Genomic DNA, 19,425 nt, shown 5'->3' with positions numbered 1-19,425 from the left:
AAAGCAGTCGAGAACGGCCCAAAGCCTTGGGACCCTGCACTCAAGTGGGAGACTCAGAAGAAGCTCCTGACTCCTGGCTTCAGATCAGTTCAGCTCCAGCCATTGCAGTCACTTGGGGAGTGAACCAATGGTTGGAAGATCTTCCTCTCTGTCTCTACTCCTCTCTATATACCTGCCTTTCCAATAAAAACAAATCTTGATAAAACAGAGAAAGAGAAAATAACTATTTAAGAAAAAGTGATGGGTCTCACAAAAGAGGAGTATAGAAGCTCCCCGAGAGAGCCAACAGCCTTGCCTGCCCCCTGGAGTCCACCTTCTTGGCTGACCTTTCCTTGGAAACCCCAGTTCAGCCCATCCTGCTTTCATTCTCACTTCCTGATTTTGAGCCAAGGTCTCTCTGAAGATTTACCTAAAGTAAATGTGTTCTTAGAGGTAGTGGCTTGGTTTCCGGTTTGGCTTTGGAACGTGTCTCATTTTCTTCATTGATTTTTTTTTCCAAGTCTGACCCCTGGGTCGGGAACCCCAAGTTTAGCACCATGACCATCATCATTCTCACTGTCATCAAGTGGAGTGATTTGACTCATTCAAGGGAGTGAGGAGGACTGGCCAGGAATAAAGTAAGCAGGTAGCATCTGCCCTGTGCTCTCCAAACCATAGCACGCACATCCCTCACGGCTTATTCGCCGAGACTTTTGGTGGCACTCAAAGAGTAACCCTGAGTCTTCAAATCCCTTCTAGAGGACATGCTACTGTGGCACAGCAGCACCACAAGTGGTCAAGGACCCTCTGCCTCATGCCAGTACCTTAGGGGAAAATCATTGCTTCTGAAGTTGTACCACTCCTGCCTCCAGCTCTTATGGGACGTGAATCTTGGGCGTGGGACTCACTTTCCTTACCTGTACAATGGGAGCAATAAACATCATGGCAGAAAGATGAATGGAACATTCACATAAGGCACTCTGCATCATGACTGGGCAGTGCTAAAAAAGTGCTGGATGTCCTATTGGTGCCACACTAAGACTATACAACCACAATTTGAAAAGCTGGCTGATTCCACAGCCTTCACCTCCCGTCTTGCAGCCCATGGCTGATTCTGGGAAAAGCTACTGAAACTGTTTATTCTCTCTCTTTTTCACTCTCTCCACATTTTTCCTTTCCTCTCTTACTCATGCCCAATCCCCCAGCATGTTCAATTGCTTATGAATCCTTGGAAAGTTCTCCAATGACACAGAGGTCCCCATGCCGGGACAGGCTGACTCAATCAATCTAGCTAGGAGTTTTGGGGCCTGCCCTAGTGCCAGATGCCCGTGAGGGAATTCTGCTGCTGGTGACGCAGGGACTGAGGCATGCTGGCAGATGTTTAATGGGCAAATTCTGGAAGTTTTCAAATAGCTAGACCCCTTGGGGATTTTGGAGGGACCTTGTCCTCTGGAGGACCCCCTGCACTGTGACTGATTTAAAAGAGGAGATAGGAGGGAAATTGCCTGGGGAGAGGAAGTCTGTAGACCTTCTCCCCCCTCTGCCATCTGAAACTGAGGAAAACCCCATGCAGGGCTCCGAGCAGCCCCACATCCCTGCCAACTCCAAGGTCTTCTTTGTAGAGTTGTGGGCCCTTCTGGCTGAAGCTATCTTATCAGACCATAGCGCATGATAGCACAGCTGCTTTATCTCTCCTGCTCGCATCTTGTTTAGAGGTAAACTCTTCTCTCTCACTGGGTCCCTGCCCTTACCAGGCTGAAATCCTTTAAGGGGCAATAGGCAGGCAGGGCAGGGGATGAAGAAAGTCTCTGTATTATAGAATCATCAGCTCATTAAATCCCTGCAAGGTTAATGTGACGTTTAGCCTCGCCCAGAAGCTGAAGGTGTGGACATGGACTTGTCTGAGGTTGCCACAGAGAAGGGTTCAAGGACCAAGCTCTGAGCTCCCCTGCTGCTGAGCTGCCACTTGATCATCTCCCAGCTGGTGCTCGTCCCCACCTCCCAGAGTACACAATGGGGCTGCCAGGACCCTACAGGCCTCTCTTCCAAGCAAAGGGATATCTGCTTTGTGAGGCAGTTCCTTTCTGTGAAGGCGGAAGGAATAGCAGGAGAAAGGGAGGCAGATGGGCAGGACTGGGGCTTTGAATTAGCATCATAAAAGAGCAGCACAGGTGCACAGGTCCAGCAGTGTCTTTCCCCCCCTTCTCCCCAGCAGTCTCTTGCTGGGGTCCTGATAGGGACTAAAGCAGGGGTTGGGAAGGAAACAGAGCAGTAATAACTCCAGGGCCTGAAGCAGGTGCCCTGGGGCTCCAAAGAAGAGGTCTTAGAGAGCTGCTCCCTTGCACTCTGCCAACAAGCACACCTCCCTTTTCCCTAACAATCAAGGGCAATAAGGGTGGGTAGGAATATCAACTGGAGGTGCTGCGGCCACCATCACTCTCCATTGTTCAGAAGATACCCAGTGGTCACCATGGCAACTGGCTAGGAGAGCCCTTGCTGAGGAAGATGTGGGTGGGACCCAGAGATGGCCACATGGCACCATGTCACTCACGCCCAAGGGGGCAGCACCACGTTCATGGCAGCCTTGCTGGCTGAGTTTCACACTTTCCTGTAGGCTTCCTTGGAGCAAACATGCATGGGCAAGACATAGGTGAGTTTCCTTGCTCTTCTGAGTGGTGGACAACCTGTATGTCCATAGTATTTGATGTCAATGGTGATGGGGATGAAGTGATGGGGATGGGGATGATGGCAGTGATGATGATTGTAAATTTGGTGATGATGGTGGTGGTGATAGTAGTAGTGGCGGTTATGATGGTGGTGGCGATAAGGGTGATGGTGGTGATGAAGGTGATGATAATGGTCATTTTGGTGATGGTGATGATAATGAAGAAGAAGCTGATGGTGAAAACCATCCCACAGAGAGACAGGGAAGTTGGGGATGATTCTTTGATGACTGCCAGCCTTTGGTAGGAGAGGTTGTGCCCCAGAGATGTCAGGGACTGAGGTCAGTAAAATCAAGAGCTGATAAAGGCCGATGGAGGTGGGGACCACAAGCTCACCCCTCCAGTAGAAGACCCTCAGCCTGTGCAGGCCCAGTAACTGCTCAAGGAATTCACAGCCCAGACCATAAAGCAACGTCTTACTCTGGAGACCTGCCCCTGTTGGATTGAGGCTGCACGGTGGTAAGAGCCTGGGCAGCAGCCTCTTTGGCATAGGTTATCCTGAGTAGTTCTCCTAGTAGCTGTGAGAGCCTGAGCAAGTACCCTGCTACTGCCACACCTCCCTCTGTTCATTTGCGAAAGGGCATAGCTTGCTTGGCAAGGCTAACATGAAAATTTTATAAGATACTGTGCAAAAGAGGGGTTGTTAGATTGACTCTGCGCAAGGCCACCTACTAAGGACTAGGTTCTGTGCACAGGTCTCTGTTGCCATGAGCCAACTCAGGAAAGCAGAGTCAGCCAGAAAGGCAGTCAGACCGACAGCATCTTTAAAAATGCATTTACTTATTTATTCGAAAGGCAGAGTTATAGAAGGAGAGGGAGAGATAGAGAGATCGTCCATCTGCTGGCTCACTCCCTAGATAACCACAGGGACTAGGGCTGGGCCAGGCTAAGCCAGGCTTGGCAGGGACCCAAGAACTTGGGCCTTCTTCTGTTGCTTTCCCAGATCATTAGCAGAAAGCTGGATCAGGAAAGAAGCGGCTGGAACATGAACCAGTGCCTGTATGGGATGCCAGCATCACAGAAAGTGACTTTCCTTGCTATGTCGTAACACCAGCCCCCAGGATGACATTTGAATGAGTGAGTGTGCTGGAATTCAAAAAACTTTATTTATAAAAACAGGGAGGGGTTGGATTCAGCCCATCAACCATGGATTGCTCACCTCTGAGAGACAGCCCAGACTTCAGAGCCTGGCACATGGTGGGTGCTCCATGGGCACAGCCTGGAGTGATCGCAGCATCTCTGAGAAGCCACTGGAACCCCTAGGTTCTCTCCATAGCCCAACTGACTTCCACCTTCCTTCCCTTCAATGTCACTTGTTCACTGCTCAGAGCAGGAGCCAGCCCCAGTCCTGGTTCCTCACACGCAGTCAGTGTGCCAACATCGCACCTGAAAAGTGCGGAGAGGTACAGGATCCTAGGCCTGATCCCAGACCAGCAGCGACACAGACCCTGTTGGGACAAGATGTCCCATGAATCAGGGCATGGTACAGCTGCAGACACCCAGCTCTTACCTGTCACTCACCTACCCTTCCCAAGTAGACGACAATTTTTGCCACCCAGCCTCAGCACAGCTCCTCCAGGTAGCTGGCACCTCACTGTCCTACCATCTACTCTCATGGTCAATGTATCCTCATGTGGTTCCCCCAGAGATGACCCACCCCCGTGCTCCCTGCCATGGGCTTTGGCTATCCCACACCTGCTTGGGGAAGCTGTCTCCCTGGCCACCTGCACCAGACAGCCCTCCAGGGCTCCCAGCTAGGTTCCCTGTCAGTTCATTTTCCTCATCCCCCCCCTTGGGGCTCCCTCTGCTCCAGAGTGTCCCCACAAAGAAATTCTCCACTTCAAGCATCGTACCAGGGGATGGGCCCATCTTGTGTGGCCCAAATGGCCATTTGGGGAATGAAGCAGCAGATGCAAGATCTTCCTCTCTGTCTCTCTTCCTCTCTGTATATCTGTCTTTCCAATAAAAATAACTAAATCTTTTTTTTTTAAAGTCACTGTTTCTTTTTTGAATGTGGTTCCTAGAAAGTTTTAAATGGCTAGTGTTATAGAGTTACTGAACAGCACTCGTCTATGGAGACAGTGAAAAGATTAAGAATTCACGTACCAGTTACCTGTGTTTCGTCAAAGAAAAATCATCCTGACACTCAAGTATCAAAGTCTACGGCTACAGGGTTATGATCAGGGCTCAGTTCCAAAAACTCAGCAATGTCAAGTGGAGATTTATAGCCAGCCAGCAGAATGAGTGGGGAGGAGACAGAAAACCACTTGCAGGAGACCTCCAGGACCAGGAAATCCTGCTCAAAACAGGGGCAGGATTGACACATTACAGGTCGGGATGAAGAGCTTGCTTTGGTCTCAACAGTGCCTGGAATTCTAGAGGTGTCTGCAGTGTGTGGCTGCACAGGTAAGGGGCCAAGGAGGTGGCCTTGTTAAATGCAGGATCAGGCAGGGAAGCTTCACCACAGCTCAGTCCATGGAGATACTGCTCGGTCCCTGTCCAGCTGTGTGGTCTTGGTGAAGCTGAGCAACCTCTCTGGGCATCCGTTCTCGCACCTGAAAAATGAGAATCACAGAGGCTGGCATTGTGGCACAGCAGGGAAAACTGCCAACGGTGGTGTTGGTGTCCTTTAGGGGCACTGGTTCATGTTCCTGCTGCTCTATTGATCCAGCTCCTTTCTGATGGCCTGGGAAAAAAGGGAGGAAGGGGGATGGCTCAAGTGCTCAGGCCCCTCACTTGTGCTGGAGACCCGAAAGAAGCTCCTGGCTCCTGACTTCAGACCGGCCCAATTCTGGCCTTCGTGGCTACTTAGGAAATGAATCAATGGATGAAAGACCTCTCTCTCCGCCTCATCCCCTTTCTCTCTCTCAGTCGTTCAAATGAACGCATAAATCTTTGTAAAGAGTGAGAATCACAAAAGCTTGCACCTGTGGGGCTGCAGTAGCGGTTACAGGAAGTGAGGCGTGACAAAGCTCCCGCCCTTTGCTTGAGTCACCACTGGAGTTTGTTGTTTTCACTCCTGGGACCCAACCCCAAGGGGGTTCTGAGACCTCAGGGGAGGAGCCGGGATTTGAAGCCTGATTCCTGGCTTTTCCCAACTTGCTTGCTTTCTCCCATTGCAGCTGCTGAGCACTCTGTATTCCTTGCAGCTACAACTGTGGGGCCATTTTCACCAAGAGACAGAAGGCCCTGCACCACACCATAGGTTCCACAGGGCTGAGACACCCATGGGTGTCCCTGTAACACCCTCTCCCCCTGCCTGGCCCCTGATGCACATCATCCAAACTCATACTTTGTTTAAGTGTTGACTGAACATAAGCTCCAGACGTTTGAATCACTCACAAATGCTGAGAAATTCGGAGCTGATGGTGAATGTCAAGGTCTTAACCAACTTAAAATAACCCCCCTTGCCCTGCTCCTCCTTACTTCAGTTTGAAACCCTGGGTAGCCCCAGTGTGAGTGAACATTTGCCACGGGTAGGCCAGGACCGCTGGCCAAGGTTTAGCCATCAAGCAGCCGTCATGGTTGGAAAGGGGCCAGGCAGCCTACATCTGCAGAAGAGATTCAGAACTCCAGTGGGAGAGGCGGAATCCATTGCTTTGCCAGCCCTCCTGCTCCTGTGTTAGAAAGCCCAAACCCTCCCAACAAAGACAACTGAATCCCATGTGGGGAAAGTCAGCTCTGTTAACTGGGCACAGATGTAAACATTGGCATACGGTCAGGGGCTTATCTCGGAAGAGGGCTCTTTCTGAGATCTCGTGCCCAGCAGACACAGTGAATAGACCAAGGATGGCCAAGGACTGTCCCTCTCATTCTCCAGTTCACCTCTGCTGAGGTGTGCCTTCGCTGAGGTAGCTGGAACCTGCCTGTTAGTCCCACAATACATTAGAATCACACAGGTGTCTGAAGCACCAGGGTCCTGTGTTCAGGTTTAGAGAACTCAGAAAACACCCAGGGACTTACAGATTTAAAACAACAACAGTAATAATAGTGATGATAACCCACAGGTGGTTGTCATCTAACAAGTCTTCCTCTTTGGCCACAGCTGCATGAGCTCACATCTGGCCGGGGAGGCAGGACTTAAGTGGCCATAGAAGTTTTTAGGGGCCATCACTGTGTTGTGGCTTGCTAAGAGAACCCAGCATCCCAGATGGGCACTGGTTCAAGAAGTGGCTGCTCCACTTTTGATTCAGCACCCTCTTTGTGTGCCTGAGGAAGCTCTAGGCTCCCAGCTCTGGATTGCCTCAGCTGCAGTTCTGTGGCCACCTGGGGAGTGAACCAGCAGATGGAAGTTCTCTCTCTGTCTCTCCTTCTCTCTGTAAATCTGCCTTTCAAATAAAAAAAAATACAGCCTTTAAAAAAGAGACTCCTATCCCTGTCCAGCCCAGCAATGCAAGGGAGTTTGAGTATGTGGTTGCTTAAAGTGTAAGGAGAAGAGATTGGTTTTGATCACGCTTCGTACAGCTGCCATATGCTGCTGAGACTTGTTTTACCACTGTCATCTACTGCAGTCTCGTGAACAAACCACCAGCCACCTGGCTCCACAACAACTTGCTGCTCTCGACTCTTTTTTGCCCCAGAGGCCGGTAAGCCCGCCTCTTCACGTTCAGGCAACCTCTGTATTTCACCAGAAAAGGAGGCTTTTGTTTAAATGCCCAGAGTCCCAGGTCAGAACTTAGGGGAGGAGAAAGATCTTCCATCTACTAGTTCCCTGTTCAGATGGCCCCAATGTCCAGGCTGAACCCAGGAGTCTGCAAGAGGCATCTCAGCACCAACTTCTTCCTGGGTCATTATGAACTTGGATGACTCAGGTTGCGTTGGGGATTCTAGGGTGGTGTGGCACTCAGCTGGGCTGTCCTCCTTCTAGCTTGAAAGCACAGCATGCAATTCGGCAGGTTGTAAATGCACCATGTTCCTCAAAAGTGTGGTCCCTTCACCAACGGCAGCATCAGAGGAACTCTAGCAATGTCAATCAACAGATGCTGCCCCAGAGCTTCTGAAGCTGGGGTGAGTGAGGGACAGTAGGTCCAGCTATTTTGTGTGCAGCCAACAGTCTGGGTATATGCTCTGTCAGTTTGAGAGGCACTCCTTCATCATGCACAGGAAGCACTTCAGATGTAATTCCGAACACAAGATACCTACAAAGAACCTGATGCTGGAGGGCCACCTGCAGCTCTGGGGGGAACTGACCCAGCAGGTAGCATCTGAAGCTGAGTCAGTTCCTTTGAGAAAGTCCCACCAAAGCCAGCTACCTCCAGAGCCCCACGTGCCACCTGATGACCACAGAGGCTGTGCACCTGCAAGGGCTCACAGCTACACTCCAAAGCTTCTAGAAGATTAAGCCCTAGCCCTTTGCCAGGTAATGAGCTGAAGCAATCCATAGGCAGGAAGGATAGTGCCAGGCTTTGGCATCTGCTTGCAGGACCTGTGCTGGAGTGGGGAGCTTTTCTGAGGGACTCCACCAGGTGGAAAACACCCGATTGTCCTCAGGCCTTCCTGGGCTGCCCCTCTCTCACACTCATCACCCCTCCTCAGCTCCCTCACTTGCAGGAATACAGCCCCCAAACAGCATGACTGCTTTCCTTTCATCCTCCTCCAGGCTGCCAGGCTGTGCTTTGCAATCCTGCAGAAGGCTGCTGGCCACGTGCCCCCTCCCATCTGCACATGCTTGTCAACGGGCTCGCCTCTTGGTGGCTTCCAAGTTCAGCCAAGAGCAGAATGCATGTGTGCGTGGGCCACTGCTGGCTCCCAGCCAGCCTCCTCCTGAGCTGGGAGCCAGGCAGGCCTGATGGCAGGCAGGGAATCCTGGTCTCTCCATTGCCCAAACTTCCTGTTACCTTTAAGGGGTTTTACTGTGCTTTCGTATTAGTTTCCTAATAAATGGGGCCCAGCTGAAGAGCTGTCCGCAAAACAATGAGCCCTCAGTGCTGTCAGCCAGGGTGTTTGGGACACCGTTTGTTAAGAATCCTCCGAGCCCATTAACCCCTGAACCTGGGAGATGATATCTGCCCTGGAATGAATTACCTTCTTTATTCCCAGACATGCGTTTGCTCATTTAGTGCCTATTCAGGAAGGCAGCCTGGTTCTGGCTCCTTTTCCCAGAAAGGGAAGGCAGGTGCCTCTGACCCCATCCCAACTGCAGGAGGAAGGAAGGGAGAGAGGGAAGGAGGACACATGCGGCTGGTTGCCATGACTGGCCTGGGTTGCCCGGCACCTCTGGCTGACACTCTGTGAGAGCTACTCCCTCATCCTTGTCACCATCCCGGGTCCTGGATGAACCTTGCAGCCCATCTTGTCCCCTGGAGACTGTGAAGGACAGCAAAGTTCCCCAAGTTGACCCAAAAGCAAGAAACCATGGTGGAGCTGGGATTCGAACCACCTCCCTGCGGGCTAGCTGCTTGCCAACTCCTCATCTAGACGACAGGAAGGAAGAGCTCACAGACCCTACTTAAGGGGAGAAGCCTGACTTTAGGATGCCTCACCGAACCATTCTGAGCTGGGTGCTGGTCTTCAACCCAAGTTCATCTTTCATTTTTCACCTGCTGTTGATATCCCATGACTGGGAGACAAGTCAGGATGTGGTACATCCTGCTGCCATTCAGCTTGGGCTGGGATTGGCTCACATAAAACCCTGAACAGAGTGAGACATGGCCAGGACTGCCAGCCAGCTTGGGATGCTTCTTGCTCTAAAAATAAATAAATAAATAAACTATGATTCAGAGCCCAAACACTCCACAGGAGTAGCGGGCAACTTTGGGGACATACTGGGGGCTAAAAGAGGATGGAGGATGACTTTGGGGTCTGGTGACTTTTGGAGCTGCTGGTGTCTTTTCGCCCTCTGCCCCACAGACGGCGCCTGCAGAGGTGGCTCAGATCGGAGCCTCTCTGAAGTCACCTCAAGCCTGCAAGCCTCTCAGGCACAGTGGGTGCCTTTTTGGACCAGTAGTTAAGTTTGGAGGCTGCTGGGGTCTTTCAGCCCCCCAACCAAGCTGGTTCCACCAGCAGAGGTGGCGCAAGGCTGTATCTCTCCGAAGTCACCTCAAGCCTCCTTGCTCCTCAGGAGCAGCGGACGACTTTGGGGACCTGCTGGGGTCTTTTAGCACCCTGCCCAGCTTGCATGGCATGCAGAGGTGGCTCAGGGCTGGGCTTGCCCGAAGTCACTTTAACCCCGCATTCTATTCATGAGCAGCGGGTGATTTTGGGGCCTGGCACTGGATTTGGGGGCATCTGGGATCTTTCAGCCCCGTGCCCAGCAGGTGCCACCAGCAGAGATGTCTCAGGTCTGGACCTGCCTGAAGTCACCTCAAGCCCACATGTTCCTCAGAAGTGGCGGGCAACGTTGAGGGCATGCTTTAGACTTTGGGGGCTACTGTGGTCTTTTAGCCTTCTGTCCAGCTGGTACCGCAAGCAGAGGAGTTTCAGGACTGGGCATGCCTGAAGTCACCCAAGCCTGAATGCTCTTTAGGATTGGTAGCGACTTTGGGAGCCTGCGGGAGTCTTGTAGCACCCAACCCAGCTTGCACTGCCTGCAGAGATGGCTCAGGGCGGGACCTTTCTGAAGTCACCTCAAGGCCGCATGCTCCTTAGGAGAGGAGGATGACTTTGGGGTCCGGAGGTTAACTTTTAGGGCTGCTAGTGTCTTTAAGCCACTTGTCTCGCAGGCGGCGCCAGCAGGGATGGCTCAGACTGGGCCACTCTGAAGGCACCTGAAGCCCACAAGCTCCTCAGGCACATTGGGCAGCTGTTTGGAGCAGCGGTCGAGTTTGAGAGCTGCTGGGGTATTTTAGCCCCCCAACAAAGCTGGTTCTACTGGCAGAGGTAGCACAAGACTGTCCGTCTGAAGACAACTCGAGCCCCCATGCATCTCAGGAGTGGCAGATGACTTTGGGGACCTGCTGGGGTTTTTAGCACCCTGCCCAGCTTGCATGGCCTGCAGAGGTGGCTCAGTGCTGGGCTTGCCTGAAGTCACCTCAAGCCCGATGCTCCTCATGAGCGGCAGGAGACTTTGGGGGCCAGCGTTTGATTGGGGGCCTGCTCGGGTCTTTAGCACCCTGCCCAGCTCCCGTGGCATGAAGAGGTGGCTAGGGATGTGCCTGCCTGAAGTCACCTCAAGCCCACATGCTCCTCAGGAGTGGTGGCCACTTTGGGGGCCTGGTGAGGTCTTTCAGCCCGTAATCCAGCTGGTGCCACTGCCAGCAGAGGTGGCTCAGGGCTGGGCTTGCCTGAAGTCACCTCAAGCCCGCATTCTCCTCAGGAACAGAGGGTGACTTTGGGGTTCAGTGGTTGACCTTTGGGGTTGCTAGTGTCTTTTAGCACTCCGCCCCGCAGGAGGCGCCAAAAGAGGTCTTTTAGAGCTGGGCCTTCTCTGAAGTCACCTCAAGCTTGCAAACTCCTCAGGAGCGGCATTGAGTGGCTTTTTGGGTCGGAGGTCTAGTTTGGGGCATCCTGTGGTCTTTCAGCTCCCCAGCCAGCTGGAGTCACGGACAGGGGAGGGGAGGCTCAGGGCTGTGCCTGCCTGAAGTAACCGAAAGTTGGCATGTTCCTCAGGAACGGGTGGCAGGTTTGTGGGCCTGCTGGGGTCTTTTAGATTCCCCCCCACACACACCCTGCTTATGCTCCTAGTGGAGGTGGCTCAGGGCTGGGACTGCCTGAAATCACCTCAAGCCCGCATGCTCCTCAGGAGCAGATGAGAACCTTGGAGGCCAGCAGCAGACTTTGAGGGCAGCTGAGGTGTTTAGCCCCGCCCATCTGGTGCCCCTCCTCCCCCCAGAGGGTGCTCAGGGCTGGGACTGCCTGAAGTCTCCTCAAGCCTGCATTCTCCTCAGGAAATGAGGATGGCTTTAGGGTCAGGGACCAACTTGGGGGTGCTAGTATCTTTTAGCCCCTCCCTCCCCCACTCCAAGGGCAGCCCAGCAGAGGTCTCTCAGAGCTGGGCCTGCCTGAAGTCATCTCAAGCCCTAAAGCTCCTCAGGAGCGGCATTGGGCATCTTTTTGGTGCAGCATCTTGTTTTAGGGATTTTGTGGTCTATTAGCCCCCCACCCGGCTGGTTTCACTACAGAGATGGCTCTGTGCTGGGCTTGTCTGAATTCACCTCAAGTCCACATGCTCTTCAGGAACGGGCGACGGCTTTGTGGGCCTGCTGGGGTCTTTAAGTCTCCGTCCCCTGCCACAGCTATAGCTTGTGCTGCTGGTGGAGGTGGCTCAGGGCTGAGCCTGCCTGAAGTCACCTCAAGCCCGCATTCTCCTCAGGAACAGAGGGTGATTTTTGGGGTCCAGTGGTCCCCCTTAGGGTTGCTAGTGTCCTTTAGCCCTCTGCCCCACAGGAGGCGCCAAAAGAGGTGTCTCAGAGCTGGGCCTTCTCTAAAGTCACCTCAAGCCCTAAAGCTCCTCAGGAGCGGCATTGGGCGGCTTTCTGGCATCTGCGATCTAGTTTGGGGGATCCTGTGGTCTTTTCTTTCCCCAGCCAGCTGGTGCCATCGGCAGAGCTGGCTCAGAGCTTGAACTGTCTGAATTCACCTCAAGACCTCACATTCCTCAGGAGTGGCTGGTGACTCTAGGGTCTGCTGGGGTCTTGTAGATTCCACCCATTTGGCCGCCCTCCTGCATTGGTGGCTCAGGGTTGGGCCTGCCTGCATTCTCCTCAGGAATGGAGGATGAGTTTAGGGTCAGGGACCAACTTGGGGGTGCTAGTGTCTTTTAGCCCCTCCCTCCCCCACTCCAAGGGCAGCCCAGCAGAGGTCTCTCAGAGCTGGGCCTGCCTGAAGTCATCTCAAGCCCGTATTCTCCTCAGGAACAGAGGGTGACTTTGGGGTTCAGTGGTTGACCTTTGGGGTTACTACTGTCTTTTAGCCCTGCACCCCGCAGGAGGCGCCAAAAGAGGTCTCTCAGAGCTGGGCCTTCTCTGAAGTCACCTCAAGCCCTAAAGCTCCTCAGGAGCGGCACTGGGCGGCTTTTTGGGTCGGCGGTCTAGTTTGGGGGCTTCTGTGGTCTTTTAGCCCCCCAGCCAGCTGATTCCACCAACAGAGGTGGCTCAAAGCTTGGACTGTCTGAATTCACCTCAAGACTGCATGTTGCTCAGGAGTGGCTGGCGACTTTAGGGGATGGCTGGGGTCTTTTAAACCCCAACCCAGCTGGTCCCGCCCCCGCAGAGGTGGCTCAGGGCTGGGCTGCCTGAAGTCTCCTCAAGCCAGCATCCTCCTCAGGAGCGGATGGGGACCTTGGAGGCCAGTGTTCCACTTTAAGGGCTCCTGGGGAATTTAGTCCCCGCCCACGTGGCTCCGCCCCTCCTTCCCACACTCCTCCCACCCTGCTCACCCTCCCCCCCACAGAGGTGGCTCAGGGCTGGGAATGCCTGAAGTCTCCTCAAGCCTGCATTCTCCTCAGGAATGGAGGATGACTTTAGGGTCAGGGACCAACTTGGGGCTGCTAGTGTCTTTTAGCCCCTCCTTTCCCCACTCCCCATCCCAACTCCAAGGGCAGCGCCAGAAGAGGTCTCTCAGAACTGGGCCTGCCTGACATCACCTCAGCACACAAGCTCCTCAGCAGCGGCATTGGGTGGCTTTTTCGGTGGAGGTCGAGTCTGGGGGCTTCTGTGTTTTAGCCGCTCACCCAGCTGGTTCCACCAGCAAAGGTGGCTCTGTTCTGGGCCTGCCAGAATTCACCTCAAGACCACATGCTCCTCAGGAGCAGCTGACGACTTTGGGGACCTGCTGGCGTCTTTTAGCACCTTGCCCAGCTTGCACTGAATGCAGAGGTGGCTCAGTGATGGGTCAGCCTGAGGTCACTTCAGCCCACATGCTCTTCATGAAGGGCAGGCGACGTTGGGGGCCAGCGTTTGATTTAGGGGCTGCTTGGGTCTTTTAGCTCGCCATCCAGCTGGTGCCATGGACAGGGGAGGCTCAGGGCTGGGCCTGCCTGAAGTCACCTCAAGTCCACATGCTCTTCAGGAATGGGTGGCTTTGCGGGCCTGCTGGGGTCTTGAAGCCTTTGCCCACCAGCCACAGCTTGTGCTGCTGGTGGAGGTGGCTCAGGGCTGAGCCTGCCTGAGGTCACCTCAAGCTTGCATTCTCCTCAGGAACAGAGGGTGATTTTTGGGGTCCAGTGGTCCCCCTTGGGGCTGCTAGTGTCCTTTAGCGCTCTGCCCCGCAGGAGGCGCCAAAAGAGGTCTCTCAGAGCTGGGCCTTCTCTAAAGTCACCTCAAGCCCTAAAGCTCCTCAGGAGCGGCATTGGGCGGCTTTCTGGCATCTGCGATCTAGTTTGGGGGATCCTGTGGTCTTTTAGCCCCCCAGCCAGCTGATTCCACCAACAGAGGTGGCTCAAAGCTTGGACTGTCTGAATTCACCTCAAGACCGCATGTTGCTCAGGAGTGGCTAGTGACTCTAGGGGATGGCTGGGGTCTTTTAAACCCCAACCCAGCTGGTGCCACCCCGCAGAGGTGGCTCAGGGCTGGGCTGCCTGAAGTCTCCTCAAGCCAGCATCCTCCTCAGGAGCGGATGGGGACCTTGGAGGCCAGAGTTCCACTTTAAGGGCTCCTGGGGAATTTAGTCCCCGCCCACGTGGCTCCGCCCCTCCTTCCCACACTCCTCCCACCCTGCTCACCCTCCCCCTCACAGAGGTGGCTCAGGGCTGGGACTGCCTGCAGTCTCCTCAAGCCTGCATTCTCCTCAGGCAGGGTGAGCGGCTTTTTGGGTCGGTGGTGGATTTTGGGGTCTGCTGGGTTCTTTTCTTCCCAATCCCAGCTTGTTCTACTGCCAGAGTTGGCTCAGTGCTGGGACTGCCTGAAGTCTCCTCAAGCCTGCATTCTCCTCAGGAATGGAGGATGACTTTATGGTCAGGGACCAACTTTGGGGCTGCTAGTGTCTTTTAACCTCCCCATCCCCACTCCAAGGGCAGCACAGCAAAGGTCTCAGAGCTGGGCCTGCCTGAAGTCACCTCAAGTCCACATGCTCTTCAGGAATGGGTGGCTTTGCGGGCCTGCTGGGGTCTTGAAGCCTCTGCCCACCAGCCACAGCTTGTGCTGCTGGTGAAGGTGGCTCAGGGCTGAGCCTGCCTGAGGTCACCTCAAGCCCGCATTCTCCTCAGGAACAGAGGGTGATTTTTGGGGTCCAGTGTACCCCTTAGGGTTGCTAGTGTCCTTTAGCGCTCTGCCCCACAGGAGGCGCCAAAAGAGGTGTCTCAGAGCTGGGCCTTCTCTAAAGTCACCTCAAGCCCTAAAGCTCCTCAGGAGCGGCATTGGGCGGCTTTCTGGCATCTGCGATCTAGTTTGGGGGATCCTGTGGTCTTTTCTTTCCCCAGCCAGCTGGTGCCATCGGCAGAGCTGGCTCAGAGCTTGAACTGTCTGAATTCACCTCAAGACCTCACATTCCTCAGGAGTGGCTGGTGACTCTAGGGTCTGCTGGGGTCTTGTAGATTCTGTCCATTTGGCGGCCCTCCTGCATTGGTGGCTCAGGGTTGAGCCTGCCTGCATTCTCCTCAGGAATGGAGGATGAGTTTAGGGTCAGGGACCAACTTGGGGGTGCTAGTGTCTTTTAGCCCCTCCCTCCCCCACTCCAAGGGCAGCCCAGCAGAGGTCTCTCAGAGCTGGGCCTGCCTGAAGTCATCTCAAGCCCGTATTCTCCTCAGGAACAGAGGGTGACTTTGGGGTTCAGTGGTTGACCTTTGGGGTTACTACTGTCTTTTAGCCCTGCACCCCGCAGGAGGCGCCAAAAGAGGTCTCTCAGAGCTGGGCCTTCTCTAAAGTCACCTCAAGCCCTAAAGCTCCTCAGGAGCGGCACTGGGCGGCTTTTTGGGTCGGCGGTCTAGTTTGGGGGCTTCTGTGGTCTTTTAGCCCCCCAGCCAGCTGATTCCACCAACAGAGGTGGCTCAAAGCTTGGACTGTCTGAATTCACCTCAAGACCGCATGTTGCTCAGGAGTGGCTAGTGACTCTAGGGGATGGCTGGGGTCTTTTAAACCCCAACCCAGCTGGTGCCACCCCGCAGAGGTGGCTCAGGGCTGGGCTGCCTGAAGTCTCCTCAAGCCAGCATCCTCCTCAGGAACAGAGGGTGACTTTATGGTCAGGGACCAACTTTGGGGGCTGCTAGTGTCTTTTAGCCTCCCCAGCCTTCCTTGCTCCAAGGGCAGCGCCAGAAGAGGTCTCTCAGAGCTGGGCCTGCCTGACATCACCTCAGCACACAAGCTCCTCAGGAGCGGCATTGGGCGGCTTTTTCGGTGGAGGTCGAGTTTGGGAGCTTCTTTTAGCTGCCACCCAGCTGGTTCCACCAGCAAAAGTGGCTCTGTTCTGGGCCTGCCAGAATTCACCTCAAGACCACATGCTCCTCAGGAACAGCTGACGACTTTGGGGACCTGCTGGCGTCTTTTAGCACCTTGCCCAGCTTGCACTGAATGCACAAGTGGCTCAGTGATGGGTCAGCCTGAGGTCACTTCAGCCCACATGCTCTTCATGAAGGGCAGGTGACTTTGGGGCCAGCGTTTGATTTAGGGGCTGCTTGGGTCTTTTAGCTTGCCATCCAGCTGGTGCCATGGACAGGGGAGGCTCAGAGCTGGGCCTGCCTGAAGTCACCTCAAGTCCACATGCTCTTCAGGAATGGGTGGCTTTGCGGGCCTTCTGGGGTCTTAAAGTCTCCGCCCACCCGCTACAGCTTGTGCTGCTGGTGACTTTGGGGTCCAGTGGTTGACCTTTGGGGTTGCTAGTGTCTTTTTGCCCTCTGCCCCACAGGAGGCCTCAAAAGAGGTTTCTCACAGCTGGGCCTTCTCTGAAGTCACCTCAAGCTTGCAAACTCCTCAGGAGCGGCATTGGGCAGCTTTGGGGGCCTGCTGAGGTTTTTCAGCCCCTAATCCAGCTGGTGCCACTGCCAGCAGAGGTGGCTCAGGGCTGGGCTTGCCTGAAGTCACCTCAAGCCCGCATTCTCCTCAGGAACAGAGGGTGACTTTGGGGTCCAGTGGTCCACCTTTGGGGTTGCTTGTATCCTTTATCCCTCTGCCCCGCAGGAGCCGCCAAAAGAAGTCTCTCAGAGCTGGGCCTTCTCTGAAGTCACCTCAAGCTTGCAAACTCCTCAGGAGCGGCATTGAGTGGCTTTTTGGGTCGGCGGTCTAGTTTGGGGGATCCTGGTGTCTTTTAGCTCCCCAGCCAGCTGGTGCCATCGGCAGAGGTGACTCAGAGCTTGAACTGTCTGAATTCACCTCAAGACCTCACATTCCTCAGGAGTGGCTGGTGACTCTAGGGTCTGCTGGGGTCTTGTAGATTCTGTCCATTTGGCGGCCCTCCTGCATTGGTGGCTCAGGGTTGGGCCTGCCTGAAATCACCTCAAGCCTGCATTCTCCTCAGGAGCGGATCAGGAACTTGGAGGCTAGCAGTCGACTTTGAGGGCTCCCAGCGTGTTTAGGCCCCACTCCTGTAGCACCCCTCCACCTCCCCGCCCCAGAGGGTGCTCAGAGCTGGGACTGCCTGAAGTTTCCTCAAGCCTGCATTCTCCTCAGGAATGGAGGATGCCTTTAGGGTCAGGACCAACTTTCGCTCTTATAGCATGCTAGTTTCTTTTAGCCCCTCCCACGCCCCTCCAAGGGCAGCGCCAGCAGAGCTGTCTCAGAGCTGGGCCTGCCTGAAGTCACCTCAAGCCCGCAAGCTCCTCAGCAGCGGCATTGGGTAGCTGTTTTGGGCAGCATTCTTGTTTGGGGGCTTTTGTGGTCTTTTAAGCTGCCACCCAGATGATACCACCAGCAGAGGTGGCTCTGTTCTGGGCCTGCCAGAATTCACCTCAAGACCACATGCTCCTCAGGAGCAGTTGACGACTTTTGGGTCCTGCTGGCGTCTTTTAGCACCTTGTCTACGCTGCACCGCATGCAGAGGTGGCTCAGTGATGGGTCAGCCTGAAGTCACTTTATCCCACATGCTCTTCATGGATGGCAGGCGTCTTTGGGGGCCAGCGTTTGATTTAGGGGCTGCTTGGGTCTTTTAGCTTGCCATCCAGCTGGTGCCATGGACAGGGGAGGCTCAGGTCTGAACCTGCCTGAAGTCACCTCACGCACCCATGCTCCTGAGGAGCAGGCAGGGACTCTGAGGGAAGGCTGGGTCTTTTAGGTGCAGTCATGCTGGTGCCAAGGACAAGAGAGGCTCAGGGCTGGGCTTTACTGAGGGCACATCAAGCCCCATGTTCATTCATCAGGAGCAGTTGACGACTTTTGGGTCCTGCTGGGGTCTTTTAGCACCTTGCCCAGCTTGCTTGGCATGCAGAGGTGGCACAAAGTGTGGTCAGCCTAAAGTCACTTCAAGCCAGCACACTCTTCATGAATGGCGGGCAGCTTTGGGGGACCGGGGCTTGATTTGGGGGCCTGCTGAGGTCTTTCAGCCCCTAATCCAGCTGGTGCCACTGCCAGCAGAGGTGGCTCAGGGCTGGGCCTGCCTGAAGTCACCTCAAGCCTGCATTCTCCTCAGGAGCGAAGGACGACTTTGGGGTTCAATGCTGGAACTTTGGGGCTACTAGTGTCCTTTAGCCCTCTGCCCCGCAGGAGCCGCCAAAAGAATTCTCTCAGAGCTGGGTCTTCTCTGAAGTTTCCTCAAGCTTGCAAACTCCTCAGGAGCGGCATTGAGTGGCTTTTTGGGTCGGTGGTCTAGTTTGGGGGATCCTGGGGTCTTTTCTCTCCCCAGCCAGCTGGTGCCATCGGCAGAGGTGACTCAGAGCTTGAACTGTCTGAATTCACCTCAAGACCTCACATTCCTCAGGAGTGGCTGGTGACTCTAGGATCTGCTGGGGTCTTTTAGACCCTGCCCATTTGGTCCCCCTTCCCCTCCATACAGAGGTGGCTCAGGGCTGGGAATGCCTGAAGTCTCCTCAAGCCTGCATTCTCCTCAGGAAATGAGGATGACTTTAGGGTCAGGGACCAACTTGGGGGTGCTAATATCTTTTAGCCCCTCCCTCCCCCACTCCAAGGGTAGCGCCAGCAGAGGTCTCTCAGAGCTGGGCCTGCCTGAATACACCTTAAACCCGCAAGCTCCTCAGGCACGGTGGGTGGCTTTTTGGTCTGCGGTCGAGTTTGGGGTCTGCTGGTTTCTCTTAGTCACCCTCCCAGCTTGTTCTACTGGCACAGGTGGCTCAGGGCCGGGCCTGGCTGAAGTCACCTCAAGCCCACGTGATCCTCAGCAGCAGTATGCAACTTTTGGAAATGGCTGCAGTCTTTTAACCCCGCTGCCCAGCTTTTGCTACCGGCAGAAGTGGCTCAGGGCTGGGCCTGCTTGAAGTCACCTCAAGCCTGCATGTTCCTCAAGAGCAGAGGATGACTTTTGGGTGTGGTGGTCAACTTTTGGGGCTGCTGATTTCCTTTAGCCCCGTCCCCAGCTAATTCCTCCTGCAGAGGTGGCTCAGGCCTGGCTGAAGTCACCTCAAGCCTGCATGCTCCTCAGAATTGGGGGCCTGCTGGGGTCTTTATCCCCCCTGCCCAGCTGACTACTCCGGTGGAGGTGGCTCAGAGCCTGGCCTGCCTGAAGTCAGCTCAAGCCCGCATTTTCCCCTGGAGAGGTTGGTGACTTGGTGTTGGGGACCAACTTTTGGAGCTGCTAGTGTCTTTCAGTCCCCCGCCCCAGAGGTGGCTCAGAGATGGGGCACTCCAAAGTCACCTGAAGCCAACAAGCTTCATAGGCGCAGTAGGTGGCTTTTTGGGGAGGCGGTCAAGTTTGGTGACTGGTTTGGTCTTTTAGCCCCTACCCAGCTGGTTCTGCTGGCAGGGGT

General features: G+C 54.6%; 1 long non-coding RNA gene across 1 annotated transcript; it reads left to right on the top strand.

Moving 5' to 3' along the window:
- The first annotated feature begins 2,484 nt into the window (after positions 1-2,484).
- Positions 2,485-8,742, top strand: LOC131482905 (uncharacterized). The gene is made up of 3 exons (XR_009247403.1): positions 2,485-2,629; positions 7,570-7,709; positions 8,302-8,742. It is a non-coding gene; the product is annotated as an uncharacterized LOC131482905 (long non-coding RNA).
- Positions 8,743-19,425: the final 10,683 nt, after the last annotated feature.

The sequence above is a fragment of the Ochotona princeps genome, chromosome 21, assembly GCF_030435755.1.
Source record: "Ochotona princeps isolate mOchPri1 chromosome 21, mOchPri1.hap1, whole genome shotgun sequence".
NCBI classification, from domain to species: Eukaryota; Metazoa; Chordata; class Mammalia; order Lagomorpha; family Ochotonidae; genus Ochotona; species Ochotona princeps.
Note: the sequence above shows the minus strand (reverse complement) of the source record. Positions and strands in the feature narration are given on the sequence as shown.